We start from the raw sequence: 19138 nt of genomic DNA, 5'->3' as shown, positions 1-19138 counted from the left end.
AATAAGGTGACATTTATAGGTCCAATGATTAGGATGTGATAGCTTTGGGGGGCATTGTTCACATTGCTCATTTCTGTTAGAGTAACAGAAAACTTTGACTGTCAAAGTAAAAAACTTTGACATTTTCTGAAAGAAAGCCATTAAATCAGTTACTGGCAAGAGAGAACTACTTTGACTGCTTTATATTAGTGAAGATTTACTTAAGCCAATTAAAGGAGGTGTGGACCAAAAATCATTGGCTTCAGCCAGCAGGGAAAATCTGGAATAGGATGATTAGGTGGGCAAACAACAACTGCTGTAGCATTTGCATTTGGTGATTGTTGTGTTTAGCAAAAGCATATAGTAACTTAGGAAAATATTTTGTATAAAATAAGATAGGAAAATTTTTTTATCTATAGTGTGGTCACAAGTGAAATATTGTCTATAAAAAAGATGAAGAAACAATAGAGACAATACACTAAAAAATTACTATTGGTTGAGGTGCCTGGCTGGCTCAGTTGGAAGAGCATGTGACTCTTGATCTCTGGGTGAGTTTGAAACCCACAGGTGTAAAGATTACTAAAAATAAATAAATAAGATTAAAAAAATTACTAGTGGTTGTGTGGAGGTAATGGGAATATGAGTGATTGAGTTTTTCCTCTCCTTTTCTGTATTTTCTAAACTTTTAATAAAAATTATATACATATTACTTAAATTAAAAAATATATTTTAAGAATAAATCAATAGCATTATATTGTTAGATTGTAATATTGGAGTTTAAAAAATTATTTCTGTTTATTTTGTATCCTTTCACTTAATTTCTCTCTCAGTTAACTGTATCATGAAATTATACAGAAAAGCCACAGATTCTGCCCAAAATTTTTGCTTTCAAAGAGACCCGAACTCCTCACATAGTCGCTAGTTATCTTTCTGAAACACAGGTTGTGACATACATGATGCTTCTCATCAAAAACATTTAATGTTTCTCCCTTACTTTAGAAAATCTTACCTTCCTTCCTCCCTCCCTCCTTCCTTCCTTCCTTCCTTTCTTTCTTTCTTTCTTTCTTTCTTTCTTTCTTTCTTTCTTTCTTTCTTTCTTTCTTTCCCTTCCTTCCTTCCTTCCTTCCTTCCTTCCTTCCTTCCTTCCATTCTTTTCTGGCTTTCAGAGTTCTCCACAACCTCATCCACATCCTTTTCAAAGTGTCCGGCACTGGACACCCACTACGTTCAGTCATGTGCCTCTTGCACCCATCTTTGCCCATTCCACAACCTTTAATGCTCTTCCTAAAGCTGATCTCTAACTCAGGATTCTCCATTTCTCCAGCTGGAAGGGCAGCATCAGTTTCACTTGGGAACTTACTAGAAATGCAAATTCTCAGGCCCCACCCCATATTTACTGAATCAGAAACTCTGGGGATGAGCCTATTTATTGATGCATGTTGTAACAAGCCTTCTAGGTAATTTTGATATGGGCTGGAGTTTGAAAGCCCAAGGGGTAGCTCTCTTTGTCCTACGTTCTTCATTATTGCATTCTTATGTCTGTGGTGATCATCATTGACAGAATTAACCACCATATTATTCTTCCTAGAGAATTAGTTTGTAAATCAATTATACAAGCATGTATGGCCTTCCAAATGAATAACATACCTATAGTCTTATGATTTTCTTGCTGAATCATTTTTTCTTTTCTTTTTCTTTTTTTTGAGGGGTGGAGGGACAGAGAGAGAGAGAGAGAGAGAGAGAATCTTAAGCAGGCTCCATGCCCAGTGGAGAACCCAAGGCAGTGCTTGAACCCACAAACCATGAGATCATGACCTGAACAAAAACCAAGAGTTGGACACCCAACCAACAGAGCCACCCAGGCACCCCTCTAAGTCATTTTTTTTTAATTAGGTAAACTGTTTTTCTCCTGTTTGTATGTATTTTATCCATACAAGTCAATGAACCTGGGCAATAATGAACATTCCTTCTTAATGATCCTCTGGATCACTTATTCTAAAGTCATCAAATTCCTGCTTTTTTTTTTTTTTTTGAGAGAGAGAGAGAGAGAGAGAATGAGTGATGGAGGGGCAGAGAGAGAGGTTGAGAGAGAATCCCCAAGCAGCCTCCAACTTCTCCATGCAGAGCCTGATATAGGGCTTGATCCCACGAACTCAGGTCAGATCATGACCTGAGCCCAGATCAAGAGTTGGATGCTTAACTGACTGAGCCACCCAGGAGACCCTAAAGTCATCAAATGCCTGCTCTGAGTCCGGCATTGTCTATGATTCAAAGCCATTCCTTCAGCTGTGGTCCACTGAATAGGCCTGGTAGCACATGACCTCTCTCTGTTTCTTCTTTCTTCCTGAGCTAAACCAAAAACATACACAGAAGAATCATAGCCTGTGTATCTGGAGGCCTAAGAGAGCTGTCCCGACCCTCCCCTGCAATTTCAATTGTAATTTTATAATCTTGGGTAGATCATCTTTCCTCAGAGTCTCAAATTAATCTTTGGTAGAAGTAGAGATGTTAAGATTTTATTCTTTTGGATACATAGACTCTGATGCACTGGAATTTATGTGATTCTATAAAGCTCTTTGGTGAGGGAGGACTCCGGTCCTTTTTTTTTTTTTTTTTTTTTGTCCACTAGCATATGACAAAAGGGTATTTTGCCCTCTACTCAGCACCCAACCCCGTGCCTGGCACATAGTAAGGGCTTAATAAACAATTGTTGGATAAATGGAAGAAATAGTGGAAAGAACAATGGAAGGATGGAAGGATAGAAGGAAGAAAGAAAGAGAGAGAAGGGAGAAAGAAAAGGAGTAGTGAAAGAAGGAAGGAGAGGGAGGAAGGTGTAGGGAGGGAGCAGGGGAGATGGCAAAGTGTAGATCAGACATAGCTCCTGATATGGAGAAGTGCTTACCAGAAACAGGAGAATTGGAACTTTAATACCTAACCTGTGCTAGGGTGAGAGAGAAACAGAGAGAGAGAGAGAGACAGAGAGAGAGATGCTCTAACAGTAAATTAGCTATTCAGTTTTGTTCCTTCCCTAGAGGATATTTTCATCAGTTCCTCCCAGGTGCAAAGGGCAAGACCTCTCTGAGAGTCTGAGCAAAAAGGCTTTGTGAACTGTAAAGCTGAATGCAAATGGTGATTCACTGACACCACAAGCAAGGGCAAGTCTCCTGAGCAGTCCCAAGAGAGACTCTTTTGCCTTCTTTTTGTCATTTAAGTTCTCAAAATCATCACCAGCTTAGACTAAATCCACCTCAAATGTCTGTGATTAAAATTTCCACTCTGAAAATCTGAGCAATTTAGGAATTGTAGGAACTGGACCATCTGGAGATAATTTATAAATAACACTTGCATTTCAGATTGCCTCTGTCTTCCCAAAGAGTCCTCTGTCCTGTCAGTGGGACTTCCGCCAAGGCCCAAACTGCTAAATTGGGCCAGTAACACTGAAGTCGCTGGCGGGAGCTTCTTATCTCTGATTTGTCTAAGAATTTGGGACACTTCATTGAAACATTTGTTTTTCCTCATGTGAAATGTAGGCTAAAAGTTATTGGCTATCTTTAGGTTGGGAAAGGTTTTCAGGATTTTAATGCATGTGATTTACTCATTTGACTTTATCTACTGTTAAATAATTAAAACTCAAATCAAATACTAAATAGAATTCAAAATATCCTGGATATATAGGAAGATTTGGGGGCATTAAAAAATGACAAGTCCTCTGTTTCTTTTTCACTAAATCCTGTTGACATGAGAGGGAGACATTAATACTATCTTTTTTCCTTCTTTTCTTTCAGGTCAGCACAGCCTTAGCCACTGCAGTGTGTTTCTGAAGAGTCAGTCCAGCTGTGTTAAACTGTACAATGGTGCTTTATGGGGCCAAGGCAGATAGGACCGTGCAGAGCTGATCAGCCTGGGTAATGATCCCTTGTACCATATGTCTGTGGAGTTGTCATATTGGTATTCTCTCACTTCTGCTAGTAGGAGCAGTTGAAGTCTCATGCCTGTTCATACCCTGGGATTGTGTTGTGTCTCAGATGTCATTATTTCTCAAGGAAAGGCAAAGTTTAAAAATAATCAAGTTCAAAGAGAGCTCTGCAACCTGTGATCTCTGGGATTCCACCCGCTCCCACTCCCCACACCCAAAATACACACATATATCCCTTCCTTGTCCCTAGCTAGGGGCTCTGGATTCATACATATGCCTGCAGTTGGGCTTTGTGGATAGGAGGTCTTTGCATTGCTTCTCAAGCATCTACTAATGGTAAATGACAAAGTTGACGAGCTCGTATAGGAGAGGGTCATACTGAATGCATTGCGTGAGAAACAAGAAATTTATAAAGTAGGGCCCTTCTGGAGTTGGGGTGAAAACTTTTTCATTTGAGTAGTATACTGCATAACACACAGAGATGTGCTATTTCAAACCTAAAGGTTTGGTATACATGTTGAGAAAGAACATATACCCATTTCTGAGAACACTGTTTGGCCAGGTAGTTTCATGATGGTTCTCTTCTCTTTTTCTCTCTGCATCCCACAGAGTCATTCTTTGTGTAGCCTTCACATCTTCCTTTTGTTCCGCTAACATTTTATAGCATTGGTTTTCAAACAGATAAAGAAAGTTCTTTTGGATATGTATCAACATTTCTAGACGGAAATGTATGTGTACTTTGAAAAAAAGTGTGTTTAATATTATAGGAGAATTTCACAACTTGCGAACCAATGTAAGTCTACTGTTCCTGTGATACAAGCAAACAAAGTAGGTTTGATGAATTCTCTTAGCTGTAGGGAATCTGCACAAATGAGCCTTCTAAGGGACCACCTGATGGGGCCAGGGTCTCATCTTGCTAGGTAGGTCATGTCAAGAGATTGTTGGGTGGTTGAGCATAGCATTTAAAAAAAAAATTTAATCTTTATTTTTAAGAGAGAGAGACAGAGCATGAGTAGGGGAGGAACAGAGAGAGAGGGAGACACAGAATCCAAAGCAGGCTCCAGGCTCTGAGCTGTCAGCACAGAGCCCCATGTGGGGCTTGAACTCAGGAACCACTAGATCATGAGTCAGATGCTTAACTGACTGAGCCACCCAGGCTCATTTTTCTTTATAAAAGAGGAAAAGTATTTTTTTTTTTAAGGTTCAAAACACTTCTGGGCGAAAATAAGAACAGGAAATGCCTGTATCTCTCTTGTAGGATGAACTGAGACAGGAGTGCCCCTGCTGTGATAGAAGCAGCATATTCAGGGCACATGTTATAAGTCCAGAAGAGAAAGGTAAGTGTTGTGTGTGAAAACAGCTATGGCTTCAGTGATACAGGCATTGCTTTCATTACATGAATGCAATTGCCCTAAAAAATGGAAACAGAGGATTGAGGACAGTGAATCCACAATGGGGCCTCAAAATGGGGGTCCTAGGACCTTCAGAACTGACAGCCATGAGGCTACAGTATTTTTCCTCAAGAAACATTTATGATACATGTGGGGAGGGATGGGGGAACAGAGGCTGCTTCCTAATCTCCAGCGATGGTGCCCTGGGCTGGGGGTGGGAACAGAGGCCCCACCTGAGCAAGCAAATAACAGAGGTCCTTCTTAGAACTCTTAGTAGGGAGAAGCTCTCTGTAGGTGACTTCATGGTGTCAATTCTGCAGGCCTTCTGAACCTACCCAGGCATGCTAGTCCCACAGTGTTCATGAGCAGAGGCTCTGGGGAACAAAAAGAGTGAGTTGGATAGGAGTGGTGACACAGGAGACAGAATCATAGCAAGGCAGGTCTAACAAGTGAGTTTTGACAGTGAAAGGAGGAGAAAACCCAGTGAGCAGTGCCAAATCCAACAAAAGTCTCGATGTCCTCATAGGTGAAGATGGGAAGGGTGAGGACAACTGGACACAATTTTGGTGGAGAGCTGGAAGGACCTTGTGTTGATGAGAAGATATGACCTCCCTATCAGGCTATGGAGGGATAATAAGCAGGACTAAGCAATACCAAGAGGTAGAAAAGAAGGATAGGTACCGCATGACATTAGAGGTCATGCCTGGGCCATCCTGAGGCTTTGCAAGAGAGAAGGATTTTGCAGAATTGCAGTCCAGAGAGTTCCCTTGTGGGTTTTCAGCTCCTAGATTATGGTCTTGAAAGCTGATGACAGGAGCCTAGAGATGGGGCTAAGTACATGGAATGGAGGAGAAACCACAGGGAATCCTAAGACACTGGAGACATGTTGGGCAATGAAAGATGTGACTCACTGGTAAGGAGGTCCAACAAGAAGAATGATCTCCAAAAATTTTGGGTATTGCTAAGGTGGCACAGGGCAATTAGTCCTCTCAATTTTAAGGAAAATTGAGCCATAAATTAGAAATGCAAATAAATATTTTAGAAACCTCTTCCTACTTCCCTTCAATATTGATATTTAATGCAAGGATTGCTCTGACCTCAACTAGACTGTCTACAGACCAAACCAGCCTGTCTCCAGAACTCTGATTCCTTACCAGCAGCGTGGATATGTTATCTAGAAGAGCAACCAGGAAAGAAGGACCCATGAAAATCTAGGCAGGAAGCACCTTCTTCAATTTTCTAAAATACAAGATAAAAAGTGACAACAGCCCAGGGAGATGATGTGACAGTGGAAGGAGCAGGAGGAAACAATAATCTCTGGCACAATTCTGGCCACAATGCTAACCAGAATTTTAAGAGAGTCTGGGACAAATGAAGAAGAGAAGCTGGATCACAAATAGTATTTTATTGGGAATCACAATAAATAGGATCTTCCTAAACTCTTACTAACCTAGCTTGGGACATTTGGAAAGTAATTTAATGTCTCGAGACTTGATTTCTTCCTGCATGTGAGAGTTGAAACAGGTGGTCCTTCAGGTCCCCTCTAATCCTGGTATTCTATAAATCTGGGGTTCTGGGTAGTTTACAGACTAGAACACTCTCCCAGATTTTCCAGAGCAAATACTGTACCTCTGATAGGGCTTCAGCCAATTCTGTGATTTTTCCTATTATCCCAGAGAATATCTCCACCTAGAAAATGCTGGGGATGGATCCTTTATACTAGTAAAGAGATTACACCAATTAGTGCTAAGTTTCCCCATAGCCCTGAGTTTACCATGCATTTTACTCTCAGTATGGTCCAAGCCATTCCTACCTCATTCATTTACCAAGAAATACATTCAGTTGGAATGTGGTACTGTTGCAAAGCCAGATGAGCCAACCAGTCATTAAGGAGACTTAAACCCATATACCAAGCCCAGTATCTCAAAGAAAGACCGTTGAGTTTTGCTTGGCTTTTCAGTCCAGCGATCAGGCAAAATGTGCTGGGTAGACTTTAACTATTATATGACCCTTATAATTATAGTGCTTTTACTTTGGAGCCCAGGGGAAATGTCACAGATGCTCCAGCCTGAGCTCTGGGCCACCTGGACCTCCCCTAAGTCATGCCTGGACTCCTGTTCCAAAGCAGAACTGTTTTTACTCTATTCCCAGCAGTGGACTCTGTACCAGGACTTTTGGGGTGCATGTTATCTCCACTGGGAACCCAGTATTTGTTCATTCATGCTCTCTTGGAATACTTACTGTGATGAAGGCACTTTGTGGGTACAATGAAAATTACTCTTTTGGTGTTCCTGTAACATTTGTTTATTTGATCCTCTAACTCAGGAGTCAGCAAACCACAGCTCCTGCCCCACATCCAGCCCTCTGCTTGTTTAGAATAGTTTTTACATTTCACGAGGTTGAAAAATAAAGTATAATATTTGTTAAATGTGAACCTTTTACTCAATCCAGACTTTATTGTCTATAAATAAAGCTATAGTAGAGCAAAGCTATGGTAGGCAGAATCTAAAATGACCCCCAGTGACAATTCCTCTTGTATAATCTCCTCCCCTTGATTGTGGGCAAAACCTGTGAATTATAATGAGGTTTCACTGCTGTGATTATGTTACATTATACGGTAGAAGGTATTATTGCAGGTGTAATTAAGGTTACTAATCAATTGACTTTGGCTAGTCAATGGGAAAGTTACTCAGGTGGGTCTAAGGTAATCATATGAGCCCTTTAAAAGTAAAGGGTTCTCTCTGGCTGGGAGGAGAAGAGGAAGTTAGAGAGATGTCCTTCCCCTGTGTTGGAAGAGAACCAACATTCATATTATGAATGGCCTATGAGAGACCTGAGAGAGGCCTCTAAGAACTGAGAATGGCTCTCACTGACATGCAGCAAGGAGGCTGGCGTATCGATCCTACAACCCCAAAGAGCTGGATTCTTCCAAACCCTGAGTAAGTTTGGAAGCAAATTCTTACCCAGAGCCTGCAGATGAGAGCTCTTCTGGCCAGCACCTTCTTGTCAGGCTTGTCAGACCCTAAGTAGAGAATTCTAGGCCAATTAGACTTCTGACCTATAGAACTAGAATTAGTAAATAAGTGTTATTTTAAGACACTAAATTTGTGGTCATTTGCTATGCAGTGATAAAATAATAATAAAAGAACTATGCTTATTCATGTGCATATCATTTCTGACTGCGTTTGCACTATATTAGCAGAGTTTAGCTGCAACAGAGACCACATGGCCCACAAAACCCGAGATATTTACTAATCTGACCCTGAAAAAGTATATCAACCTGTGTTATAATAAAAAAATGTAATCTCACATGAGATGTATTTGGTCAGTTTTTTGTCTGACCCAAGGCTTTCAAGAAATAGGGCTTACATTTGGAACCACTCAGCAAACATTCCTTTCATTCAACTAAATTAGGCCAAAAAACTAGTAGACACCAGGCTGTCCTGCAGACCCCCTCTCCATTCCAGTTCTTACAAGGTTGGGGAAGGAGACAGAGTGTCCATGTATTTAGAGAGAAAAAAAAATTAGACGAAGGTGTTCTATGTTGGAGGTTGTCATTTTCTACATTATGAGTTTCTGTAATGGTTGAATTTATGTAATAAATTTTTATTAAATTAGTAATAATTATAACATTATTTTTAAAGGCTACACTGTGCTTCACTTTGTTCTTTCTTGAGGCAGTGGCCTGGAGAAGATAATGTATGAAAACTCTTGCTTTGTGACTAGAATTCATTCCACCGCTTCTTGATTTTTCTTCTCTTCATGATGTCCCTTTGACCTTAACAGTGGAATAAGTCAGGATAATCCAATTTCTCATTCACTAATATTGGTGATCTAGGAGAGTAATTTTCAACCATTTTAGAATTTGTATCTTCTAACACACACACACACACACAAATGAAAAGATTTGTCATTGTATGTATTTAGCTTTCAATTGAGTTAAAACTCATGTGATTCTGAGGATGGGGAGAAGCTGAAGAGGATGTATTCGTGTCCTAGGGTTGCTGTTACAAATTACCACAAACTAGGAGGCTTAAAAACAGAAATTTATTCTTACAGTTTTGTAGGCCAGACACCTAAAATCAAGGCAGCACTGATTCTTCTATGGGAAGTCTCTCAGGAAAGGCTCTAAGGTTCTTCTAAGCAGTTTCTAAAGGAGAATCCATTCCATGCCTTTCTCCTAGCTTCTGGTGGCTGCTGGCAACTCTGAATTCCCTTGGCTTTTAGCTGAGTAACTCCAGTTTCTGCCTCTGTCTTCACATGGCCTTCCCCTCTGTTTGTCTGTGTCTCAGATCGCTCTCTGCCCTTATCTTATGAGGACACCTGTCACTGGATTTAGGCCTACCCCAAATCCGGGATGATCTCATCTTGAGATCCTTAACTTAATTACATCTGCAAAGACCCATTTATTTGCCAAAAAGGTCACAGCTGTGGCTATGAGGGTTAGGACTTGGACATTTTTTTTTTTTTTGAAAGCCACAATTCAACTCACTCTAGAGGTATTTAACATGTTCTCAGAGCTTATAGGGAAGACTCTCAATCTCATAAATAGCAATTGAAATCAACAAAGATGTCCTATATTGTAGTGAAAGTTATTTTTTCCCTCATAGAACTTTATGGATACTCAGCGTTTCCCTCTGTTATCCTGTGATTATAGGTTGGACAATTCCTCAGTGACGAGGCATATGAGAGATGGCAAGCCTTCACTGTATCTTATATGGGTACCCCTTTTTGTCTTTACCTTTTTACCCATCTGGACAAAACCAAAGAATCATGCAACATTAGAAGTGTCAAAAGTCAGAGTAGTTATCCTCAAGTGTTAGATCCAGGATAGAACCCTGTGGAGCCTTTCTGTAAGTGGAAAATTGTTGGTGTTCTCTAGCAGAAGAAGATGGTTCTCTTTGGGAATGAGTCCATGCCCCTTATTGTCCATTTGGCCTTGGGAAAATCTGATGCTGTGATCTGGTTTCTCTCTCTGTAAAGAAGGTATAACAATGCCTTGCTACCTTACCACGGTGTTGTGTGAATTTGCTGACACCCATAAAGCTCCCTGAAAATGAAGAGGCTTACATAAGTACCTGGTATTATTCGCACAGCAAATGTTTTCCCCTGAGAATAAAGTCATAAATGGTACCATTGTGCAGCCGGTGGAACGTGTTCAAAAGTTTCCGTTCACAACTAGTAGATCAAGTTGTGGGTGGCTGTATGGACTTTCTGTGCTCATGCCAAGCTGCATCCAAAACAGTCTGCACAATGGGCTATCCTGGAATGAAAAGCTGTACTGTAAGAGATGGCCAGATCACGGCATTGCATCACATGGGACAGTCCTATGTAGCCAGTGACTTCATATGCACCTTTTCTTTCTTGCACCTCTTCCAGCAGAAAGAAGTAATAGCAGAGACAGTGGCAACATGGCTGTCTAACATGGCAGCAATTGAAAGTCAATTCTCTTCTACCACATTGAAAAACTTTACAAGGCTAAGGATGTATGATTGTGAAGGATTACAATTATAACTTTTCTTTCTTTCTTTCTTTCTTTCTTTCTTTCTTTCTTTCTTTCTTCTCTCTCTCTCTTAATTTTGGGGCCAGTAAAGTCATGTTACAAACCAGATTAAGTGTTCAGGTTAAGAACCTATTCTCTTTAAATACAGTTCATTTTAGTGGGCATATGTGGGAACAGTGTGGACAGAATGCCACTGGCTGACATAGGAGATAGGAGAGGATCTTCTTTCTCCCATTATGAGCCCTGGAAATACTCTGAGACATGATACAGGAAAATGCCTTCCCTCTTTTAACAAGGTTTGGGATTCTCTGTGCTCAGATGTCACACCTGAGAAAATGACAGATACTTTAATTAAATGAGAGGAAGATTAGCTACTGAAGATATTATAATTATTTTTTAAAGGAAGTCATGTTTAATTAGAGATATTTGGGGATTATACTAATAGACTTACTTGTATCAAGGTTACTCCCCTGAATGGAGAATATTCTTACATGAAAAAGCAAAGGAGGAATCACAGAATAATGGAATTTTTGAGCTGTGAGTAACCTACCTTGATATTAAACTATTTGATAACTTTTCAAATGCCCTGGACAAACTGACATTTTTTCCCTTTCTTTTCAAAGGCAACCATGGGCAAAAAATCTTGATGTTAATGGAATTAGGTCAATAAAAGTAAAATCTTTTTATTTTAATGCAGAGGCTGTGGAGGAGTGCTGTGCATGGGTACATGGGATTCCCTTGAGCCCCTCACTCCCATACTCCAGACACATTCTGTTTTCAGATAATCTTTGATTCATTCATTCAGTGCCCGTTTGTTGAACACCAGTGCTGGAAGTACAAAAAAATAATAGGCACGTTCACTGTCTTCATGGAGCCCCTAACCCAGTAAAGAACAAAGTGACAAGTATTGTGATGGAATAACTGGAATAACTGAAAGGAATTTCATCATTATGTCTTGCTTCAGGCCTTAATATTCAAGGTCTTGGCACCTTCTATTGACTTGACTTTTCTCCCTTGAATTCCTTTTGCCATGCATATCATGAGAACCATGGCCCATATAGCATCACATGGTTCTCTTCTAGTTAAGGGAGCTTCAGTCACCTCCTGGAGGATGTGGAGCAGCACAGGTGCAGTGGTCAGGGGAAGGCTCTTGTTTCCAGGGAAACCACACAGCCAGCCTGGAGGACGTTGCATGAATATTTCTATGTGACTAGATCCATCTTAGACACTTGAACTGTTGCCAGAGTTTCTTCATCAGTGTACAGTCTGGAGACCCAGAGGCTGGGTAGTGCTGATCATTGTGACCAAGTTCAGAGGTTCTGAAGGAGCTATATGCCTGAACAAGGCCAAGCATGCTTATGAGCCTGGGAGACATAATAATTTCAGCACTGTGATATGCTGGCTTTTTGGTAGCTTCAAGGAAGCAGACACTAATATCTCTGATAAACTCCCTGGACCTCTTACCACAGACTGCTTTCCCCTTTCATGTTAGTCCAGTGACCAGGGGCCAGGCCATCTGGGGAAAAGAAGGGATGAGATGGAGAGATGATTCAAGGAGAAGGCAGTACATTCTCCACTCTGTTCCTAAGGCTTGGGGTATTCCTTCAGCAGTTTCACAGCAGACTCTATTAGTTACTTATTCTATATCCAGTCCTCCACTTCTTTCAAGGTTTCTTAAGCGAAGCAATATGCCTAGTTATTGCTTTGCTTTCCTACCCTGTCTCACTGCTGACAGAAGCTTATGACATAACCTGAGCCATTGAGATATAAGCTGAAGTCAGGTTGGGACTTTTGAAAAAAGTTTTGTTTTCTTGCTAAAAAGGGACCCATGTATGTGGCACCATTCTTCCTGTCCCCTCTTCATTCTTCCTTGGACATGGACATGATGTCAGGAGAGCAACAGCCATTTTGTAGCCAAGAGGCAGTAAAGATGAAGACAAAGCAAAGATTCTAGGCAAAGTGGAATAGGAAGATCCATGTATGAATGTATATATTTTTTAATTTTAATTCCAGTTGGTTAACAGAGAATTATATTAGTTTCAGACGTACAATATAGTGATTCAACAATTCCACATATCACCCTGTGCTAAATATGAGAAGGACATTCCTTAATATCCATCATCTATTTTACCCATTCCACAACCCACCTCCCCTCTGGTAACGATCAGTTTGTTCTCTACAGTTAAGAGTCTGTTTCTTGATTTGTCTCTCTCTCTCTTTTATTCCCTTTGCTCATTTGTTTTGTTTCTTAAATTCCACATGTGAGTGAAATCATATGGTATTTGTCTTTCTCTGACTGCCTTATTTCACTTAGCATTGTTCTAACTCCATCCACGTTGTTGCAAATGGCAAGATTTCTTTCTTTTTTTTTTTTTTGTGGCTGAATAAGAATCCATTATATATATATATCACATCTTCTTTATCCATTCATCTATAGATGGACACTTGGGCTGCTTTTTTGTCTTAGCTATTGTAGATAATGTTGTTATAAACATCAGAGTGCATGAAATAGTGATTTTGTATTCCTTGGGTAAATACCCATTAGTGAAATTGCTGGATCATTGGGTAGTTCTGTTTTTAACTTTTTAAGGAATCTCTATACTATTTTCCACATTAGCTGCACCAGTTTGTATTCCCGCCAACAGTGCATGAGGGTTTCTTTTTCTCCACATCCTCACCAACACCTGTTATTTCTTGTGTTCTTGACTTTGGCCATTCTGACAAGTATGAGGTGATATCTCATTGTAGTTTTGATTTGAATTCCCCTGACAATGAGTGATGTTGAGTATCTTTTTATTATGTCTGTTGGCCATCTGCATTATTTGTTTTTTAGGTGTTGAGTTGTATCAGTTCTTTGTATATTTATCTCTTTTGGATACTAACCTTTTATTGGATATGTGCTTTGCAAATATCTTCTCCCATTCCATATATTGCCTTTTAGTTTTATTGATTGTTTACTTTGCTGTGCAGAGGCTTTTTATTTTGATGTAGTCCCAATAGTTTATTTTTAATTTTGTTTTTCTTGCCTTAGGACCCTATCTAGAAAAAAGTTGCTATCACCCATGTCAGAGAAGTTACTGCCTGTGTTGCCCGTTTTCTCCTCTAGGATTTTTATGGTTTCATGTCTCACATTTAGGTCTTTTTTTTTTTTTTAATTTTTTTTAATGTTTATTTATTTTTGAGAGAGAGACAGAATGTGAGCAGGGGAGGAGCAGAGAGAGAGGGAGACACAGAATCGGAAGCAGGGTCTGGGCTCTGAGCTGTCAGCACATAGCCTGACACGGGGCTCGAACTCACAGACCACGAGATCATGACCTGAGCCGAAGTCGGACGCTCAACTGACTGAACCACCCAGGCGCCCCTCACATTTAGGTCTTTAATCCATTTTGATTTTATTTTTGCCTGTGGTCTAAGAAAGTAGTCCAGTTTCATTCATTTGCATGTAGCTGTCCAGTTTTCACAATACCATTTGTTTAAGAGACTACCTTTTCCCCATTAGGTATTCTTTCCCACTTTGTCAAAGATTAATTGACCATATAGTTGTGGGTTCCTTTCTGGATTTTCTGTTCTATTCCAATGGTCTACGTGTCTGTTTTTGTGCCAGTACCATACTGTTTTGATTATGACAGCTTTGTATTTTTTTGCTTTTGTTTTTTGTTTTGTGTTTGTTTCTTAGAGAGAGAGGGCACACAAGCAAGTGGGCAAGCAGAGAAGATGGTGAGAGAGAGAATCTTAAGCCAACTCCATGCTTAGTTTGAAGCTTGACACGGGGCTCTATCCCAAAACCTTAGGATCACAATCTGAGCTGAAGCCAAGAGTCAGATGCTCAACTTAGTGAGCCATGCAGCCTCCCCTGATTATGACAGCTTTGTTATAGAACTTGAAGTGATGCTTCCAGCTTTGTTTTTCTTTTTCAAGGTTGCTTTGGCTAGTTGGGGTCTTTTATGGAACCATACAAATTTTAGGATTTTTTGTTCTAGCTCTGTGAAAAATGCTGTTGGTATTTTCACAGGGATTGCATTAAATGCATGGATGGCTTTGGGTAGTATAGACATTTCAATATATGTTTCTCCAATCCATAAATGTGGAATGTCTTTCATTTCCTTGTGTCATCTTCAGTTTCTTTCATCAGTGTTTTATAGTTTTCAGAGTATAGATCTTTTACCTCTTTGGTTAGGTTTATTCCTAGGTATCTTACTATTTTTTTGGTGTAATTGTAAATGGGATAAATAACTTAATTTCTCTTTCTGGTACTTCATTATTGGTGTATAGAAATGCAGATTCCTGTATGTTGGTTTTGTATCCTGTGACTTTACTGAATCCGTTATCAATTCTAGCAATTTTTTGGTGGAGTCTCTCTGATTTTCTATATATAGTATCATATCACCTGCAAATAGTGAAAGCTTTACTTCTTTCTTGCCAATTTGGATGTCTTTTATTTCTTTTTGTTGTCTGATTGCTGTGGCTAAGACTTAAAGGACTATGTTGAATAAAAGTGGAGAGAGTGGATATCCCTATCTTTTTCTTGACTTGGAGAAAAGCTTTCAGTTTTTCCCCATTGAGGATGATGTTAGCTGTGAGTTTTTCATATATGGACTTTATTATATTGGGTATGTTTCCCCTAAACCTATCCAGTTGAGGGCTTTTATCATGAATGGGTGTTGTACTTTGTCAAATGCTTTTTCTGTATCTATTGAAATGATCATAGGGTTCTTATCCTTTGTTTTATTGATGTGATGTATCATGTTGATTGATTTGCAAATACTGAACCACACTTGCAGCCCAGGAATAAATTCCACTTGATGATGATGAATGATTTTTTTAAATGTATTGTTGGATTTGGTTTGCTAGTGTTTTGTTGAGATTTTTGCATCTATGTTCATCAGAAATATTGGCCTGTAGTTCTCTTTTTTATGGTGTCTTTATCTGGTTTTGGCAACAGGGTAATTCTGGCCTCATAGAATGAGTTTGGAAATTTTTCTTCCTTTTTTGTTTTATGGAATGGCTTGAAAAGAATAGGTACTAACTTTTAAATGTTTGGTAGAATTCACCTGTGAAGCCATCTGCTCCTGGACTTTTGCTTTTTGGGATTTCTTTGATTGCTGATTCAATTTCATTGCTGGTTATCAGTCTGTTCAAATTTTGTTTCTTCTTGTTTCAGTTTTGAGAGTTTATATGTTTCTAGGAATTTATCCATTTCTTCCAGGTTGTCCAATTTGTTCACAAATAGTTTTTCATAATATTCTCGTATAATTCTTTGTATTTCTTTGCTGTTAGTTGTTATTTCTCCTTTCTCATTTGTGGTTTTACTTGAGGATACATTCATTTAATTATTCAACTAATATTTACTGAGTGTCCACTATGTGCTAAGAACTGTTTTAGTTTGTTAGAGATATAGAAGTGAGCAAAATATACAATTTTTTTTCTCCTTGAGGTTTGCATTTTAGTGGTGACAGGAGAGAAAGATAATATATACTGTATAATAAGTGAAAGATATAGTATGTCACATAGTGAAAAGTACTGTAGAGAAAAGAACAGCAGACATACATGTGGTGCGGCCCCAAATGCTAATGTAAGGACTTTGATATTCCTCTGAGCAAATCATTGGAGGGTTGTGCATAGAGATATGATGTGATCTGACTTAAATTTTAACAAGATCACACTGGCTGTTAGGTTGAGGATAGATTAAAAGAAGAAAGATAAAGCTAAGTCCCCTAATGGCATCTGTGAACAGCTAAGCCAACACTAGTAATCACTTGCTTCCAGAAATCTTATCTGTGGAAAATAACTCATTATTTTTTCTCACTACTCCTAGTCACATATTCCATCACTTACAGCCATGCTCATTTCTAACTGATATAGCTAGTTACCATCATTTGTTGAATATCTACTGTGTGCCAAGTGTTGTGTTAGTCCTGGGGAGACAAATACGAACATACATGTAGTTGTTATTATCAAAAAGCCTTTCCAGGGACTTACAATCCAATTCTGGAGGAACCAACAGGCAAACCATTACACAGCAGTATGTCAATTGCCTTAGCAAGGTTTGTGTGGAGAATGGGGTGAGCATAAGGTAGACGGGAGAGCACCTAGCCAAGTGAAGGAGGCAGGGAAGTCTTTATGAAAGCTCAGCAGGTGATTCTCAGGTAAACAATCCAGTGGAGGGCATTCCAGCCAGAGGAACTAACTGCATGTGCAATATAAAACATGGAGTGTTCAGGACCTACAAATAGATGAGTATTCTTAGGAGAGTAGAGTTTGGGAGGTGGGGAGAAGATGGTAAGAAGTAATGGGAGGTTAGGCTGGAGGTGGATGGGAATGGTGATGGAGGATTTTGTATGAGTCAAAGAAGAATATGATTTATACTTTAGCCTACAGGGAGGCAGTGGAGCCATCACTCTGGCAGTAGGATTAACAAGTACTTGTAAGGGAGTGAGACTGGAGAAAAGACAGGAATCCAGGAAACAGGCAGTACAACCAGAGCCAAGGCAGACCTGGGATGGGGAGGAAGGGATGCAGAGCTGGTAGTTTGTATGGGGTGAGAGACAAGGAGACGATCCAGGATGACCGACACACTGCATATACCTCTGCATGAATAGCCAGATAGTATTTTTGGCATAGAGATCACACCAGAAGACACTGAACAGTCTTTTTTTTTAATGGACTATATTAAAGTATAACTGGTTTTTACATAAGCTCCTGGAGATTGTGTCTGCTTAGTTAATACCAGGCAATTCCACTCAGCTAGCTTTGTGGAAGCTAGAGGGTAGCCCTAATACCTTGTCCAGGCCGTTTGCCTTCTTCCATGTGGCTGTGTGTTCAGTCCACCATTTGAATGTATTTTATATTCTCATCATCACTGCATGGGTAATAATACTAACAATGGCCATAGTTTGGAATTAACATATGAAAGACATGTTACATATACTCTTTTAAATTTTGTAATAGCAATGCAAAGAAAATATAATTAACTTGAGGCCTAGAGAGGTCAAATGACTGCCCTAAAGCCACATACCTGTGAGACAGAATGTGATTTGTACTCTGGACCACCTGACAAAGACTGCTGTTTCTGCTGTGTTGCAAGGTTATCTACCTTATTATAACCCATTGTCCACTTATGATTCAGGACTCTACATTTTGTCCACAATCGCAGAGAAAAAAAAAAGAGTATGACATTTACAAAATACTTTCATATACATTAAAGACAAATTCTTCCAAACATGTTTTGCCTCATTTCCATGAAGGGATTTGAGTCTCTCAGGGTTCCAAAGTTTCCAAAGGACTAAAAAGTATATAGTGACAAAACAAATTTAAGGACCAAATTACTAACTGATAAACCGTAATTTATAATACAAGACAATCCAGTTAATAAAAATCACACAGTTCCTTCACAGAGAATGGATTCAGGAAGGAATGCTTCAATTCCTTAACCACAGAGAAGAATAGAGCATTCTAGAACCTAAATGTGAGCAAGGCATAGGAACGATTATTCCAAAATCTACCCATGAGCACTTAATTCAGTGGTGGTACACCATCACTTGGTAATTAATTTTCTAAGCATCTACTGTATTTGGAGTGCTGCTTTTGGTGCTGTGAAGATGAGAAGGATGGAGACACAAGAAGAAACAAAGTCATGGGTCTCATTTCTCTAGGTCTTTCAAGAAAAGTAAAAGATATACTTTTTTTTCTGAAAGATTAAAGCAACAAAAGGTATCCCAATGACATTACTCAGGACCACAGAGTTCAATAGCTGTACCTAAGGGATCACCTGATCTAAACTTTGAAGTTCACAGATAATGAGATTAATCCCAAAAAAGTTTGTCACTTGCCTGAGGTCACAAAGATACCTGGTGTGAAAACTTCCTCTCCCATGAATCTCTTTTTTGCTGTAACTTTATTCAAAAATTGATTTTCAAGTATATAGCACATTCACCTGAAAGGGGAAAATATTTCTCTTCTATTTAATTCTGGAAAGCCATAAAAACAAAGCAAAGAAATGCCAGTCTCTCATTTGGAAAGGGCCCGATCATAGTGGGTTATTACTGTGTGCCAGTAATAACTGCACTGCAGCTTTTAAAATATAATAGCAAAATATAGGAAACAACCTCAATTTCTATCATTAGAGAACTGAATACATTAGAATCTATCCACACAATGGAATATGATACAACCATTAACAAATGAAGCAGATTTATGTGTAATTGATATAGACATAATTTAAGTGAGAAAATCAAGATGTAGATCAATGTTATATATTCCTTTAACCAGTTTTTTTTACATAGTCTCAAGTCATGAATTAAGATAAATTTTTTTTTCCAGTAATGGCTATAGTAGGTATTGTCATTTGCA

The 19138-nt window shown here is 39.2% G+C and overlaps 1 long non-coding RNA gene across 1 annotated transcript in view; it reads left to right on the top strand.

The window, feature by feature from the left end:
- LOC123605919 overlaps positions 1 to 19138 on the top strand; it is a 271832-nt gene that overhangs the window by 242317 nt on the left and 10377 nt on the right. Inside the window, exons 2-3 of the long non-coding RNA XR_006716003.1 lie at positions 3765 to 3884; positions 5154 to 5232. This is a non-coding gene — a long non-coding RNA (uncharacterized LOC123605919). The remainder of the gene's footprint in view (positions 1 to 3764; positions 3885 to 5153; positions 5233 to 19138) is intronic.

This window comes from Leopardus geoffroyi, chromosome A1, assembly GCF_018350155.1.
Source record: "Leopardus geoffroyi isolate Oge1 chromosome A1, O.geoffroyi_Oge1_pat1.0, whole genome shotgun sequence".
In the NCBI taxonomy this organism is placed as follows: Eukaryota; Metazoa; Chordata; class Mammalia; order Carnivora; family Felidae; genus Leopardus; species Leopardus geoffroyi.
This window is presented reverse-complemented; position numbering and strand designations above follow the sequence as displayed.